A 16,345-nucleotide genomic window follows, 5' to 3' on the forward strand; every position below is an offset into this window, starting at 1 on the left:
ATTGTGGCAATGTTTGACATATTGGCGACAATCTGTCTCCATCGTTGTCCGAGAATACCCTAATCTCATGATTTTACGAACCAAAGATATGGGCATTCATGTGTGGGCCACACTCTCCGTCATGGACTTCTTCCATGACTCTTTTATGATTGGTGAGTCTATGCATCGTGAGAGAAGGACATTTTGCGCGGTCTTCTTGTACAATTGTCCGTCATTGGTTCTAACGAACTGAGCGGCTAGCATTCGAATAGCGCGCTTTCCGCGGTTATCCATGTCGGGTGGATACTCTCCTGATTCTTTAAATTTCAGAATAGCATGATACCAAGGTTCGGCCTCGGTTTCTTCTGTGTCTCCGATCACATTAACATAAGCAGGTGATGATCTTCGTTCGACACATATCGGCATAGTATCCATGTGATCAGGTATGTTGATCAGAGCAGCTAGCTTTGATAGTGCATCAATGAGTATCACCGCTCGTGGTAAAATGACTCGAAATCCTTTTAGTGGTAAAGGGACGCGAGCAAGTGAACTATTGGGACTCATACATACCGATGTGTGTGGACCAATGAGTATCACCGCTCGTGGTAATTATGACTACTTCATAACCTTCACCGATGACTTGAGTAGATATGGGTATATCTATTTGATGAAGCATAAAAGTGAAGCGTTTGAGAAATTCAAGGAATTTCAAAATGAAGTAGAGAACCAATTGAACAAATGGATTAAGGCACTACGATCCGATCGTGGTGGAGAATATCTTAGCCTTAAATTCGATTCACACTTGAAAAGTTGTGGTATTATATCACAACTTACTCCACCCGGAACACCACAACTCAATGGTGTTGCCGAAAGGAGAAATCGAACCCTACTTGATATGGTTCGATCCATGATGAGTCAAACCGAGTTACCGAACTCGTTTTGGGGATTTGCGATTCAAACCGCAATAAAATCTTTGAACGTAAGTCCAACCAAAGCAACTGAAAAGACTCCATATGAGATATGGAGAGGAAAGGTTCCAAATCTATCCCATATGAAAATTTGGGGTTGTGATGCTTATGTCAAAATTAAAAATGATAATAAGTTGGCACCTCGATCCGAAAAATGCATTTTTGTAGGTTATCCCATGGCCTCACGAGGCTATTACTTCTATAAGCCTCAAGAGAACAAAGTGTTTGTGTCTCGGGATGATGTCTTCCTAGAAAGTGATTTTATTTCTAGGAGACAGAGTGGGAGAAATTTTGAACTTGATGAAGTTCAAGAGCCACAAACCGAGATAGAGACGCAAGAAGAAGTTCCTTCGTCGTCTAACGCGGTTATTCCTCCTCCTCTTAGAAGAACGGGCCGAGTTATTCGCCATCCCGATCGATATGTGGGACTTATCGAAGAAGATGGAACACTCGATGTGTTGCTTTTAGAAAGTGACGAACCCGCCACCTACAAGGTCGCAATCTCTAGTCCAAATTCCTCCTTATGGCTTGAAGCCATGAAGTCCGAAATGGATTCTATGCATGAAAACCAAGTTTGGGACTTGGTAGATTTTCCTAAAGGGGCAAGACCTCTTCAATGCAAATGGATTTTCAAAGTTAAGAATGGCATAGAAGGACATGATGATGTCTACAAAGCTAGGCTAGTGGCAAAAGGATTTACCCAAGTCCAAGGTCTCCATTATGATGAGACCTTCGCCCCCGTAGCCATGCTAAGATCCATACGGATTTTGTTAGCGATTGCCGCATTTCATGATTATGAAATATGGCAAATGGATGTCAAAACCGCTTTTCTAAATGGGCATTTAGAAGAGGAGGTGTACATGATACAACCCGAAGGTTTTGTTGATTCTAAGAATCCTAACAAAGTGTACAAGCTTAAGAGATCCATTTATGGTCTTAAGCAAGCATCTAGAAGTTGGAATCATCGATTCAATCATGTTATAAAGGAGAATGGTTTCACTCGAAGTGTTGAGGAACCATGTTTATACATGAAATTTAGTGGGAGCAATGTTGTGTTCCTAATCTTGTATGTCGATGACATACTACTCATTGAAAATGATATTCCAATGTTGTCTTCTGTTAAAAAGTGGTTAGGTAACCACTTCCAAATGAAGGATTTAGGAGAGGCACAACGCATATTAGGTATCCGGATCCATAGAGATAGATCCAATAGGATATTGGCACTAAGTCAAGAATCTTATGTTGATAAGATTCTTCGACGGTTCAGCATGGACAAATCAAAAAGGGGTTTGGTACCTATGGTAACTGGGACTATATTGAGCAAGACTCAATCTCCCTCCGAACCCCATGATGTTGAACGCATGAAGACCATCCCTTATGCTTCCGCTGTTGGATTAATCATGTACGCCATAATATGCACACGTCCTGACGTCTCGTATGCCTTGAGTATGACGAGTAGATATCAAGGAAATCCAGGTGAGAGTCACTGGATTGCCGTCAAGAACATCCTTAAGTACTAGAGAAGAACTAAGGATTCTATCTTAGTGTTTGGAGGAGACACTGAGCTACGTGTTAATGGATACACGGACTCGAGTTCTCAAATGGATAGAGATGACATGAAATCACAAGCTGGTTTCGTTTTCATGCTCAATGGTGGTGCCGTTAGCTGGAGAAGCTTCAAGGAAGCTGTAACTGCGGATTCAACAATGGAGGCTAAGTACATTGCAGCATCAGAAGCTGCCAAGGAAGCTGTGTGGATCAGGCAATTCACGGAAGGTCTAAGAGTAGTACCTACCGCCAATGATCCCATCACTCTCTATTGTGATAATAGTGGGACGATCTTCCAAGCTAAGGAGCCAAAGTCTTGTAATAGATCTAGACATGTACTTAGAAAATATCATGTAATAAGAGATTTCATTGAAAGAAAGGAAATTGCGATTTGTAAGGTTGGGACGGATGACAACATAGCCGATCCGCTCACCAAGCCTTTATCGCAGGCCAAGCATGATGGACATGTTGCGTCCATGGGACTTAAACGTGTACCAAGTTTATGTTAGATTTTGAAATGAAATAAAAGTGTTGTTTTTGTTCATGTTCATAATCGAATTTGTCTTTTATCTTTTCTTTATACATTGTTATATCCAAACGGGTTGTAGTGACAAGTTGAACCCCGTTAAAGTGAACACGGATTAACATAGTATTCGCCCATAGTCACTTGTATGAGGTGACGTCTCGAAGTGACTAGAGTGTGATGCGATTGATGGCAAGTTCAAGTGCCATGGAGTCATATGAGAATGACTAGTCGATCACATAGGCAGACTGTTAGGAACATTTTGTCGGGCCTTATGACCGCTTATAGAGTTCTGGCAAATTTATATAGCCTGGTCGTGGCGAGAGCTGCTATAGTATTCTAATGAGTCGATTCTTTTGACTAAAGACTATTCGCCTAAGATGGCACAGTTTCAGATTAACTTTGATTTGTGTTACTACGACCTTCGTAAATGGGGTCAAATGGGCATATTTTGGGTTATGATGGCTGTGGCTAGTCGAAGGGAATGAGTGCGATAGGAATTGTCCACCCCTAGTCAGGGTTATAACAATAACTCAGGGCCACGAGGAGTAATGAACTGGAAATGCGTGGCCACGCTCGGAAGATATCTATGGTAGATAAATCCGGTCAATCAGTTAGTATCCAGATCGAGGAAACCACTCTCGATGTGATCACTTGCAAGTACGACCTGAAAGACACCTTGCATTGAGTGGGAGATAGTAATAGGACAAGAGAATTGGTGACGCACACTTGTCGAGGACAAGTGGGAGATTGTTGGAATATGTGTCATCCGACAATAATGCGATCACAACTGTTGATCATGATGATCACATGTTTAAGTCTCATTCTAAAGAATACAATTAGAAAGTAATATTTTACTGTCAACTGGTCCACACATATCGGTAATGATTGGCTGACTAGAGTTTGACATTACTGTCGTGCGACGGTGGTGATCAGTTGATCCCCTTAGGTCATACCTAAAGGGTAACACTCTTAATTGATCATTTAATTGATCGTATGACGATACGGGTTAATTAAATTACTTAAAATTGACGGACGATTTTAGAAGTAATATTTTCGTGTCTCATTGTAATTTGATTAAATAAGATACGGTCTAAGTAATCGAATTGTTTTATTACTTAGATGAAATTATTGTTTAAGGAAACAATTACATTTGAATGAATAAATTATTATAAATACAAGATGTTGTCATTTATAATTGGTAAATTATTTTGGTACAAGTAATTATGAATTACTAAGTCGATTTTGTATATGACGTATTTTTATTAATTCGTTGATTTTTAATATGTTAAAAATACATAACAATTTTACATGACATGTGACATGTGACATGTGACAAATTGACAAAGATAAAATGGAGTCCATTTTATCTATTATAACCGAAATAATGGGGAGGATAAGGAAAATATTATGTTAATTGAGTTAGTGGTAAACATAATCATATTTGCCTAAAACTAGCCATGCAAGCCTACTTGTTCTTGTGAAGGCAACCTTGCTCATGCATTGGCCCCTTGACTCCCTCCCTTTACCCGGTTTTGAGAAGGAGAAACCCATGAGTTTTCTCTTCTATTTTACCTTATACACTACATGATATGATTGGGTATTCATTCTTTAATTTTCAACTATCAAAAATAGAGTTTTTAGAGAGATAAAAACTTCTTCCTCTTTCCTTCTCTTAGCCGAAATTAAGAGAACCAAAATAAATATTTTGGGTCATTTTATTTAAATTAATATTGTTCTAGTAATAATAATATTAATTTTGTTAAGAGATTACCTTGGGTATAAATCCTTGGGAGGGATTCTACACTTGAATCCTTGTTCCTCCATTTTGGAGTGCTCACGAACAAGTAAGAAGGAGATCTTACTTGTGCCCATAAAATCCGAAACATTCAATGTAAGATGATGATTTCTTCTTTAATTTCATTATTGTTTGCATGCATAAGATTAACATTTAATTTTATGAGTAAATTAAATTAACACATATATGAATATGTCTAGTAATGAGATATAGATTTCTAACAGCTGAATGGCTGCTAAATCTTTGTAGTTAATGCTGAATATTCCTCCTTAATTGTTGTCTTTATTGCGCATTAATGGCTATTAATGCTCCCTCTTTATGACAGAATCTTCACCATTAATGTACTCTTAATTACCATATTAATGTGGTAATAATCTCATATAATTGTCTTTGACCTAGTTAAATGTTGTCCTTACATTTGACCGTTGTCCTCTCCATGGCTGGCACTTGTCTCCTGATACCCTGATAGCTTGACGTCCTGGCACCTTGGCGTCCTGACACCCATATTGTTCAGGCCAGGGTTGAACTTGATCCTGAAGATGATGCGGGAGTCTAGGCTCATCAACTGGTGCCAAACTTGGACTACCCTGACGGACCTGTCCTGATCGTCAGGCCATGGTAGAATTATATCCTGTCAGTAGTGCGAAATTCCAGGCCCAACAGGTTTGATATCTGCACGATTGTCCAAAGGCCTCTCTGATGGCGAATGGGAGAAATATGCTATGGTGACTGATTGATTGTCGGAAATTTCTTGAGCTCTAATCATCATATTGGTAAGTTGGCTTACGGAATGAATTATGCTTGCTTATTAGTTCGTGAGAAGTTTCTTCTAATTGTATGGGGTCATTTGTAAATTGTTAATGCTTGACAAGTTTCTGCAACTACAATTACTCTTTTACGATTAAAGTGATTCAGAATAAAACTATTGGTGTATGTGTCCTACCAATTGTTTCTGTTTTGCCCTTGCTACATCGCTGGATTATGCAAGCACTGTTATGATATATAATTGGTTGAAGTCTCTATGAAAATACCTGGTTGCATTCTAGGTTTGTCTTATGGAGAACAAAAAATCGACAGCGGCTTCGAGATCGAGTTCAGAGGAAAGACGAAAGTGGCACTGGTAGTGCTAATCTCATATCTTATGGTATGAGTAGCCTTATCGCATCTTTGTCTTCTCATAGGTACTCTCACTTGTAAAGTTTTTAGCTTGACTTTTTTTTTAATTGATTGAGCAATGCGGATCTGACTAACAACTCCGCCTGTGAGTGTTTTCGGGCATTCACTGCCGGTCCCAAGCCTTATATCTTATTATGGAAGATGAAGGTAATTTATTACTTCCATATCTTCTATTTTCATTTGTTGTTAGTCATGAATTAATTTCCTTACAAGTCAACTTTGATTTGTAAACCATATATACTCTTTCCGTCTTAGCCATTTGTTTACCTTTTATATTCATTGTTATGGGTATCTTAATCAAAGATTAACAAATGATTGGGACAGAGGGAGTAATTGCAACTTTTTACAGTGTTCGCTTTTGTAAACCATGACTATTTTGTCATAATTTAACATGTATGGCTGATTCGAAAAGTTGCCTCTTTGGTCGGACTATATTTTTCGGTTACTTGTCATTAGGAGCACCTAGACCAAAACAATATTTATAATTTCACAAACTACTCTACTATTAGTAAAGAGGTAAGTAAAGGTCGGATCCCAAGGGACGGGTATTGATGTAGGATTTTCGATTGCAAGTAGTGGTGTCTAAGGATGTCATAATTTGGGTTGAGATAAGAAGATCACTAAACTAAATAACAATGTAAATAAACAAGCAAGGTAACTAAAATGAGGTGTAAACAATTGATTAAAAGCACTAGGGTGTCATGGGTTCATAAGGGATTCATGGGAATTGATCATACAAACATATTCTCAAATTATAAGCAAGCAATTATTGTTGTGATAGAATCGAGTTGCTTTATATCTTACAATCCTAGGAAGGTTTGGGTCCCGGAGCCGAATCGTTTAGATTGTACAACACCTACAAGTCGACTTAATCCTCCCTACTCAACTATATGCATGGTCTAATGAGACTCGAGTTGGTTTATGTCTTACAAGTCTCATTGAAGAAGTAAGTGATGGGTAAAAAATGCAAGGATTCATAGGCTCGCATTTCATCAAACATAACATGTGCATAAATTGAGATCACACAAGCAAGCAAATAAATTATGTGAACATATTAGATTAAGCATGAATCATCCTCCATGTTGGTTTCCCCTAATTCTCCATTAACCCTAGTTAAGAAAACTACTCACTCATTATCAAGTTTAACATGCTAACAAGGTTGTCAATCATATTAACAAAGCAAAACATGATGAATAAATGAAGATGATTGACAATAATTAAAAAGGGATTAAGAGAATTATACCTAATGATGATTCCAAAATAATAAGCAAAGAATAATAGAAGTACTTGATGAATGATTGGAAGGTTGTCAATCCTCCAAATAAACTCCAAATAATCTTCAATTACCCAAAATAAATGATGAACAATAGAGAAATTAAGGAAATGAGATTTGTATTAATGCCTAATTAAAAGTTGATTACAAGATTAAAGAGAGATTAGAAGAACATAAATTATATTAAGGATTGATGATAATCTAATTAGTACAATGGGGTATTTATAGTGGGGATTAGGTACATAAATTAGGGTTACTAAGGGCTTAAATGACGATTAAGACCCTTAAGAAAAGTTGAGGAAATGCTCCTCACGAAGAAAGATGCGAGTCTCCTTTTTGCAAGTCTTTCAGAAATATGCGCATCCCGAGTAGAACAAGGAGAAGGCGTGCTGTACTGGATGACAATCCGAGCGGCCAAGGGGTCGGGACGAGCGGATTGTGGGGGCTGGATGAGCGGGCAGGCTTGAGGGACGCTCGGATTGTGGAGGTGTTGGACGAGCGGGCTGGAAGGTGGGACGCTCGGATTGTGGAGGTGTTGGACGAGCGGGCTAGAAGGTAGGACGCTCGGATTGTGGAGGTTGGACGAGCGTCCCGATGCTGCGACGGGCGGATTCTAATTCAGGAAGCTTTTTCTTCTTTTCTTCTTTTCTTCTTCCAACAATCCTCAAGGATCTTGTCGGAGATGCAAGGATCGTCTTCATCATTGCCCATTATTTACAAAGTCCTTCTAGTCTTGTCTTCACTTTGATGCTTGGTCATTAGATTCGATCAATTTAGCTCCATTTTGACATTAAAATGCAAGGTCTGCACTCCTCTACAACCAAGGAAACAAAACGTCAAAGAATATGCAAAACAAAGGACTAAAGATAGTAAATGACCCAATTATGCACTAAAAAGCATAGGAACGAGACTAATTCGGGGACGAAATATGCTCAAATATTGGTCACATCAAATATCCCCAAACCGAACATTTGCTCGTCCCGAGTAAAGAGGTGACAAAAACTAGGACCCTTATTTAAACTATCCTACTAATATAACCGATATGAGACAATTAGCGGGTCTCACTCCGTCCCTTCAACTCACAACAAGACAACCATGAGGTAGGATGCCTTCTTGCAAGGCAAGGTGGGTCTTGCCAAACTGACGACACATCCAAGCATTAAAGCACACAAGATCAAGTAATGGATGCATCTACAAAAGAATAGCCACTTTCCTCATCTAAGTGGCGGAAATTATCTAAAGAGGAAGCAATTCAAGGGTACACACTCCTTCAAAGATACGGTTTCTTCAAACTACACTAAACTACACTACATGATGCATATGTTTTTGTTATGGTGGAGAGCATAATTTAGATTAGCTCCCAATGCATATACATAAACTTCCCCAAACCAAAATAGACACTTTTTCTAATGTCAAAAATTTTGGGGGAGTTCATGCACATAAAATACAATGCATGAAACTACAAATTGTCATTTTGGATTTTGAAAGTTGGGAACAATAAAAATGAACACCTTAATGAAGCCAAGGTATTAGTCCTCTAATGTTGCAAGTACTCCACAAAATGATCAAGATAAAATAAAAACAAGAGAAGTAGACAAACCATAAAGGAGGTGTAAGAATGTAGGAGCCTCCAAAAGTTTGCTAGTCCTCACCCATCGTGTCACCATCATCTTCTTCTTCCTTACTTGAGGCATCATCAACCTCCATGGATGTGGAGTCATGTCCACTCTCACTTTCACTTTCTTGTTTTTCCTCACTTTCCTCTTTTTCTTGAACTTCTTCACCTTCACCTTTTTGATCACCACTCTTATCAACAACCATCTCCTCTCCACCCGGTCTACCACCACTAGAAGTGCTAGGAAAGAATACCTCCCTATCTGGCCAACTAGGCAAAGGACAAGATGGATCGAGAAGTCCTTGCTTAGCAAGATGTAGGAGGGGCGGATATTGGGCCTTGTAAGTATCGACTCTATCATTATAAGCTTGTTTATGCATTTCCTTCATTAGTAGAGTCAAGTAATCATTTCCTGCCTTGGCATTTTCGGGGTTGAACTCGTGGTATTCGAAGATAAGTTGGGGTGATAATGGAGGAGGAGGGCTCGGCAACTTCTTCCCCTTGGTGTTGAATGATGTATTTGGTCTCTTCGGAGAGTGGGAGAAGGTAGTTCGGTCTATGAACATTCAATCGGCAAATTTTGCTAGGCAAAGTGAAGGATCTAGCTCCATTCGTCAACCACCCAAATTTGTTGTCAAGAGTGTCGTTCTTGACCCATTTAAACTTTAGAATCATGGTGGGCAAATCAATAAGATGGCCTCCTTTTACCGGTGCATAAGTGTTATTCTTGTTGAAATCCCGGTTCAAATGCTTAGCCAAATAGGTAACTAATCCTCCATTGGCAATAAAGGTCGTGCCTTCTTTGCCACAATCAACATTAAGCCATCGATCAACCAAAATTCATAAAGCATTATATGGCTTGGTAAATTCTCTCTCAATGTTCAAAGCCGACTCAAGAAGGATAAAATTAAGTTTGGTAAGATGGTCTGTGCCATTTCTAGCTAACAAAGTATTCCCAATGACCTTATGCCATACTCTAATGCCCGGATGGTGGACTAAGAGAGCACGACAATCATGAAAACGTGTGAATTTCCTTCCGGAAATTGCCATCCAAAGAGGAGCGGGGTCATACTTGGTAGGCATCTTTGTAAATTTCGCACTATCACTAAGGCCAAATATCTTACCCAATTCGTCATAAGATAAGCATCTATCAACATTTTCAAGACGAAACTCGATAATGGTTCGGTTCTCCACCTTTGTGACTTTCAAAGAGCTCAAAAACTCTAAGGCGAGGGAGGAGTATGTCAATTCTTGCATTGTAAACAATTTACTCAACCCCATAGACTCGAAAAAGGTCTTAGTTTGCTCAAGGAAACCCAATTTTGACAATGCATCTTCACATATGAACTTAGTAGGCATGATAGTTTTCTTAGCAAAGGAAATAAATTTCTTCCTATGGGAGTCGGAAGTGAATATTACCTCCGGATAGTCGGCTAATTGTTCAATGACCGGAGTGGTAGAAGTAGTAGCTTCCATAGGAGGATTTTGTTCTTGAATCTTCAACCTTGCATTATGGACTACCAATGCCTTTGATGTTTGCTTATCAAGAAGGACTTGTTGCCTCTTAGAAAGGGTCTTCTTTTGTGGTGCCTTGTTTCCACCTTTTGTTCTTGCCATACTCCTTTGCTTAGTTACACCAATGAAAGATTGAAATCTTCAATTTCTAGTAATGCCCAAATCGATTTAGGATAAATGAAAGTTGCCTTGTATCCCAAAAATCGGTTCAAAACTTGAAGATTTTGGTGTTTGGATCACTTGTTGATGCTAAAGGAGTGATTAATTTTTGTTTTGAGGAAGTTTGGATTTGATTTGGTTGAATTTGGTTGAGGAATTGGGTTTTTGTTGATGGAGAGGATGAGGGTTTTGGGTTTTTGGGTAGTGTTTGTGTTTTGAAATAATGAAAATGAATGGGAAAGGAGGGTTTAAAAGACCCGTTGGTTTTTTGAAATACAGAGGGAGACGAGCGGACCTAGTGTCGGGACGCTCGGATTCTTCAAAAATTGGGTTCAGGTAAAGACGCCATGGGACGAGCGGATTGCAGGAAAGACGAGCGGATTCCTTGGCTGAGACGAGCGTCTTTGGCTCAGGACGCTCGGATTCCTTTCCAGTGAAAGATCCCAGATTTTAGTAGTAAAAAGACGAACGTCTTTCCTGTTGGACGACCGTCCTGACTGAGACGAGCGGTTTACTGGCTTGGACGCTCGGATTCTCTGTCAGACCCAAAATATATTTTCTGCAGCTTCACAAGACGAGCGTCTTGTGATTTGGACGCTCGGGTTCTTCCAGGACGAGCGGATTGTCCCTCGGGCCGCTCGGATTCTTCCTTGACCAGACGGATTCAGGTCCATCCGTGGGTGCTTCGTAACCCGTGTCAATTCATTCTTCAATTCTCATGTTCTTCATTGTAGGGGCACTACAAAGGCATGAATAGCCTAGGCCATTGCTATCCCCACACTAACGCAAAGTACTACACATCAATAAACTCATAAGTCCCTCCCTCACTTCTCTCAAAATGATGAAAATCTTGATCAAGGCATAAAAAATGTAAATCTAAAAATGACAAAAAAGCAATACAATAAATGAAATGCGAGTTAGAATATTTACAAATGGTGGTTTGGGGAGGACTCCACCAAACTCTCATACAATGTGAGATGTCAAGGGGGCATGTTCAAGGTGTTGTTGATGTTACTCAACACCTTGAAGAAGTAGTTGAATGCTTGCTCATTATCATGATAAAGATTCTCAATAGACCTTTGCACTTGTTGTTCTCCATGATGGTCTTGGGTCATAGCATTACCAATATAGGGATTGAATATCCCCTCAAACTCATCATCCCAAAGACCACATACTTCGTCTACTTGATCACTAAAAATGTCTTGAGTTGATAAAGACAACTCTCCTTCTTTCTTGTCTTGGCCAATGAGGCCTTCTTCTTCACTTGTCATGGGTGAGCTTTTCAAACTCTCATTGTTGCAATTTCCTTGCTCTTTTGATGGAGTATCATCCACTTTTTTTTTCCATTGAAATTCCAACTTCTTCCTATCATCTTTCCGGCTATAGTGATCAACCATAAAACATGGCTCATGCAATCGGGGAGCTCTCATAGTCTTTTCAAGATTGAAAGTGATGGTTTCATCTCCCACTTCAAGGGTGAGCTCTCCATGCTTTACATTGATCACCGCTCCCGCGGTGTGCAAGAATGGTATTCCTAAGATAATAGGAATGTTAGAGTCTTCTTCCATGTCAACAATTACGAAATCCACCGGGATGAAGAATTTTCCAATTCTCACGGGAACATCTTCTCATACCCCTAAAGGTGTCTTTGTTGATCTATCCGCCATTTGAAGCGTGTTGGTGCATTTGAGTTCTCCCATTCCTAGCTTCTTGCTAACTGAATATGGCATGACACTCACGCTTGCCCCAAGGTCACATAGAGCCTTGTTGATCATGGTGTCACCGATAGTGCATGAAATGGAGAAACTTCCCGGATCCTTGAGCTTTGGAGGTGAACTTCCTTGAAGAATAGCACTACTTACTTTACTAAAAGCAATAGTCTCAAGCTTCCGGATTGATTTCTTCTTCGTAAGGATATCTTTCATATACTTTGCATAGGCCGGAACGGGATTGATTAATTCCGTGAATGGAATCGAGACTTCTAAATTCTTCACAATCTTCATGAATTTTCCAAGTTGGTCATCAAACTTAGGCTTAACTTGACGACTTGGAAAAGGAAGTCTAATCACAATGGGTTCCTTCTCTTTGGCCTTTTCTTCATTCTTCTTTGAAACTTCTTGATTGTTGGGCTCTTCTTCCCTAGAGTTTTGCACAACTCTTTCCTTGTCAGTAGTCTCCACAATGTCATCCTCAACTTGCTTCTTTGGCTCTTCATATCTTGTACTACTCCTCAAGTGGATGGCACTAACCGATTCATGTCTTGAGGGATTACTTTGAGGTGGTAATTGTCCCTTTTGTCTTTGAGAGCTCGAAGATGCTAATTGAGTCATTTGGGTTTCCAACATTTTTGTGTGGGCTAGGATGTTGTGATAGAATCGAGTTGGTTTATATCTTACAATCCTAGGAAGGTTTGGGTCCCGTAGCCGAATTGATTAGATTGTACAACACCTACAAGTTGACTTAATCCTCCCTACTCAACTATATGCATGGTCTAATAAGACTCGAGTTGGTTTATGTCTTAAAAGTCTCATTGAAGAGGTAAGTGATGGGTAAAAAAATGTAAGGATTCATAGGCTCGCATTTCATCAAACATAACATGTGCATAAGTTGAGATCACAACAAGCAAGCAAAAAAATTATGTGAACATATTAGATTAAGCATGAATCATCCTCCATGTTGGTTTCCCCTAATTCTCCATTAACCCTAGTTAAGAAAACTACTCACTCATTATCAAGTTTAACATGCTAACAAGGTTGTCAATCATATTAACAAAGCAAAACATGATGAATAAATGAAGATGATTGACAATAATTAAAAAGGGATTAAGAGAATTATACCTAATGATGATTCCAAAATAATAAGCAAAGAATAATAGAAGTACTTGATGAATGATTGGAAGGTTGTCAATCCTCCAAATAAACTCCAAATAATCTTCAATTACCCAAAATAAATGATGAACAATAGAGAAATTAAGGAAATGAGATTTGTATTAATTCCTAATTAAAAGTTGATTACAAGATTAAAGAGAGATTAGAAGAACATAAATTATATTAAGGATTGATGATAATCTAATTAGTACAATCGGGTATTTATAGTGGGGATTAGGTACATAAATTAGGATTACTAAGGGCTTAAATGACGATTAAGACCCTTAAGAAAAGTTGAGGAAATGCTCCTCTCGAAGAAAGATGCGAGTCTCCTTTTTGCAAGTCTTTCAGAAATATGCGAATCCCTAGTAGAACAAGGAGAAGGCGTGCTGTACTGGATGACAATCCGAGCGGCCAAGGGGTCGGGACGAGCGGATTGTGGGGGCTGGACGAGCGGGCAGGCTGGAGGGACGCTCGGATTGTGGAGGTGTTGGACGAGCGGGCTGGAAGGTGGGACGCTCGGATTGTGGAGGTGTTGGACGAGCGGGCTGGAAGGTAGGACGCTCGGATTGTGGAGGTTGGACGAGCGTCCCGATGCTGCGACGGGCGGATTCTAATTCAGGAAGCTTTTTCTTCTTTTCTTTTTTTCTTCTTCCAACAATCCTTATGGATCTTGTCGGAGATGCAAGGATCGTCTTCATCATTGCCCATTATTTACAAAGTCCTTCTAGTCTTGTCTTCACTTTGATGCTTGGTCATTAGATTCAATCAATTTAGCTCCATTTTGACATTAAAATGCAAGGTGTGCACTCCTCTCCTACCAAGGAAACAAAACGTCAAAGAATATGCAAAACAAAGGACTAAAGATAGTAAATGACCCAATTATGCACTAAAAAGCATAGGAACGAGGCTAATTTGGGGACTAAATATGCTCAAATATTGGTCACATCAAATATCCCCAAACCGAACATTTGCTCGTCCCGAGTAAAGAGGTGACAAAAACTAGGACCCTTATTTAAACTATCCTACTAATATAACCGATATGAGACAATTAGCGGGTCTCACTCCGTCCCTTCAACTCACAACAAGACAACCATGAGGTAGGATGCCTTCTTGCAAGGCAAGGTGGGTCTTGCCAAACTGACGACACATCCAAGCATTAAAGCACACAAGATCAAGTAATGGATGCATCTACAAAAGAATAGCCACTTTCCTCATCTAAGTGGCGGAAATTATCTAAAGGGGAAGCAATTCAAGGGTACACACTCCTTCAAAGATACGGTTTCTTCAAATTACTAAGCCTAGAAGGATACCAATAAACCACCTCCAAGTTGTGTCAATCTAGGGTGCCTTTGTCCTCAATCGTTAAATGCTTTCGTCAAGAGTAGACTTCCTATGGTGTTAGAAACACTGGAGGATCGTGGAATTCCCCTTCTTGCCTAGACAAGAAGAAGGGTCGTCCCCTCTCTACCATGCACAAAAGTAGATACGATGGAAAAGGGATCAATAGAATTTGAGTTTCATATGGGAGTTTGCTTTTGTTGTTTTCCCCCCAATTTCTTGTGGCATTTGACATCTTGAGAAGATTTCGTTGCCATTTCTTTTGATGTTTGGCATTTCAATACTTGACAATTTTCAACTTTTTGCATTTTCTTTTGAACATTTTCCAAGTCACCCCATTTGTAGTGAGGGGTCTATTTTTGCTCCTCATTTTTTTTCTTTAGATGCAATTTGCAAACTTTTTCACTTTCATTACAATTCTTGAACTCAATATTTGAACAATTTTTGTGCCCATTCCCTTTTTTTTTATGACAAAATGTGGTAGAACATGGATGATGGTTGCATGGTTTCAAGGGTCACCTTGGAATAAACGGTAGCCAAGGAGTTATCACACCACAAGGTACTCTTGACTAGGCCTTAATCCATGGGTCAAGGGATACTAGTATGACATATCCTAGGGTGTTTTACAAGTATTCTAACAAGCAAAGTCTTAAGAAGAAAAAGTATCTACAAGGGCTTATATACACTTGTCAAGCTTCCCAAATAGACGGTTTCACAAAATTTTTCTAACATGCAAACTACATGCCATGATGCAACTAACATATATACATCCTAATACATATGCTTCTACCAACTAATATGCCAAATAATCTAAATGCAATCCTATAATCACATTGTTTATACCGCATCAATCAAAATAAAGCCACATAGTCATTAACATAAAGAGGAAAAAGGAGATTGGAAAGATCATACCATGCGGTCTTCAATATCCTCATGTCTCGGATGTGGCGTAGTCAATCAATGTGAACAAGGATGAAAAACACAATATATACAAATAATATATACAAGGCTACACTACAAAGGAAATGAACTTGTTTTTGGATTTTTCAATTTTTTTTGTATTTTGTTTTAATGAAATTAAAGGACATATTTTTGTATTTTTCAGAATTTTTAATTTTTTTATCATTTTTATTTTAAAAAGGTCAAGTAAGAATTTCCCATCCCCACACTAGTATGAGCATTGTCCTCAATGACCAATACGATAGAAAATTATGCAATTTACATGAATATGTATGATTTCTAAACTAAATGCAAACTACACTAAACTACACTACATGATGCATGTGTTTTTGTTATGATGGAGAGCATAATTTAGATTAGCTCCCAATGCATATGTATAAACTTCCCTAAACCAAAATAGACACTATTTCTAATCTCAAAAATTTTGGGGGAGTTCATGCACATAAAATGCAATGCATGAAACAACAAATTGTCATTTTTGGATTTTGAAAGTTGGGAACAATAAAAATGAACACCTTAATGAAGCCAAGGTTTTAGTCCTCTAATGTTGCTAGGACTCCACAAAATGATCAAGATAAAATAAAAACAAGAGAAGTAGACAAACCATAAAGGAGGTGTAAGAA

The 16,345-nt window shown here is 38.9% G+C and overlaps 1 long non-coding RNA gene across 1 annotated transcript in view; it reads left to right on the plus strand.

The window, feature by feature from the left end:
• The first annotated feature begins 5,484 nt into the window (after window positions 1-5,484).
• The window catches only part of LOC141646285 (uncharacterized), a 58,142-nt gene continuing 47,281 nt past the window's right edge, over window positions 5,485-16,345 (plus strand). Inside the window, exons 1-2 of the long non-coding RNA XR_012545479.1 lie at window positions 5,485-5,589; window positions 5,863-6,139. This is a non-coding gene — a long non-coding RNA (uncharacterized LOC141646285). The remainder of the gene's footprint in view (window positions 5,590-5,862; window positions 6,140-16,345) is intronic.

Source organism: Silene latifolia, chromosome 3, assembly GCF_048544455.1.
Source record: "Silene latifolia isolate original U9 population chromosome 3, ASM4854445v1, whole genome shotgun sequence".
NCBI lineage: Eukaryota > Viridiplantae > Streptophyta > Magnoliopsida > Caryophyllales > Caryophyllaceae > Silene > Silene latifolia.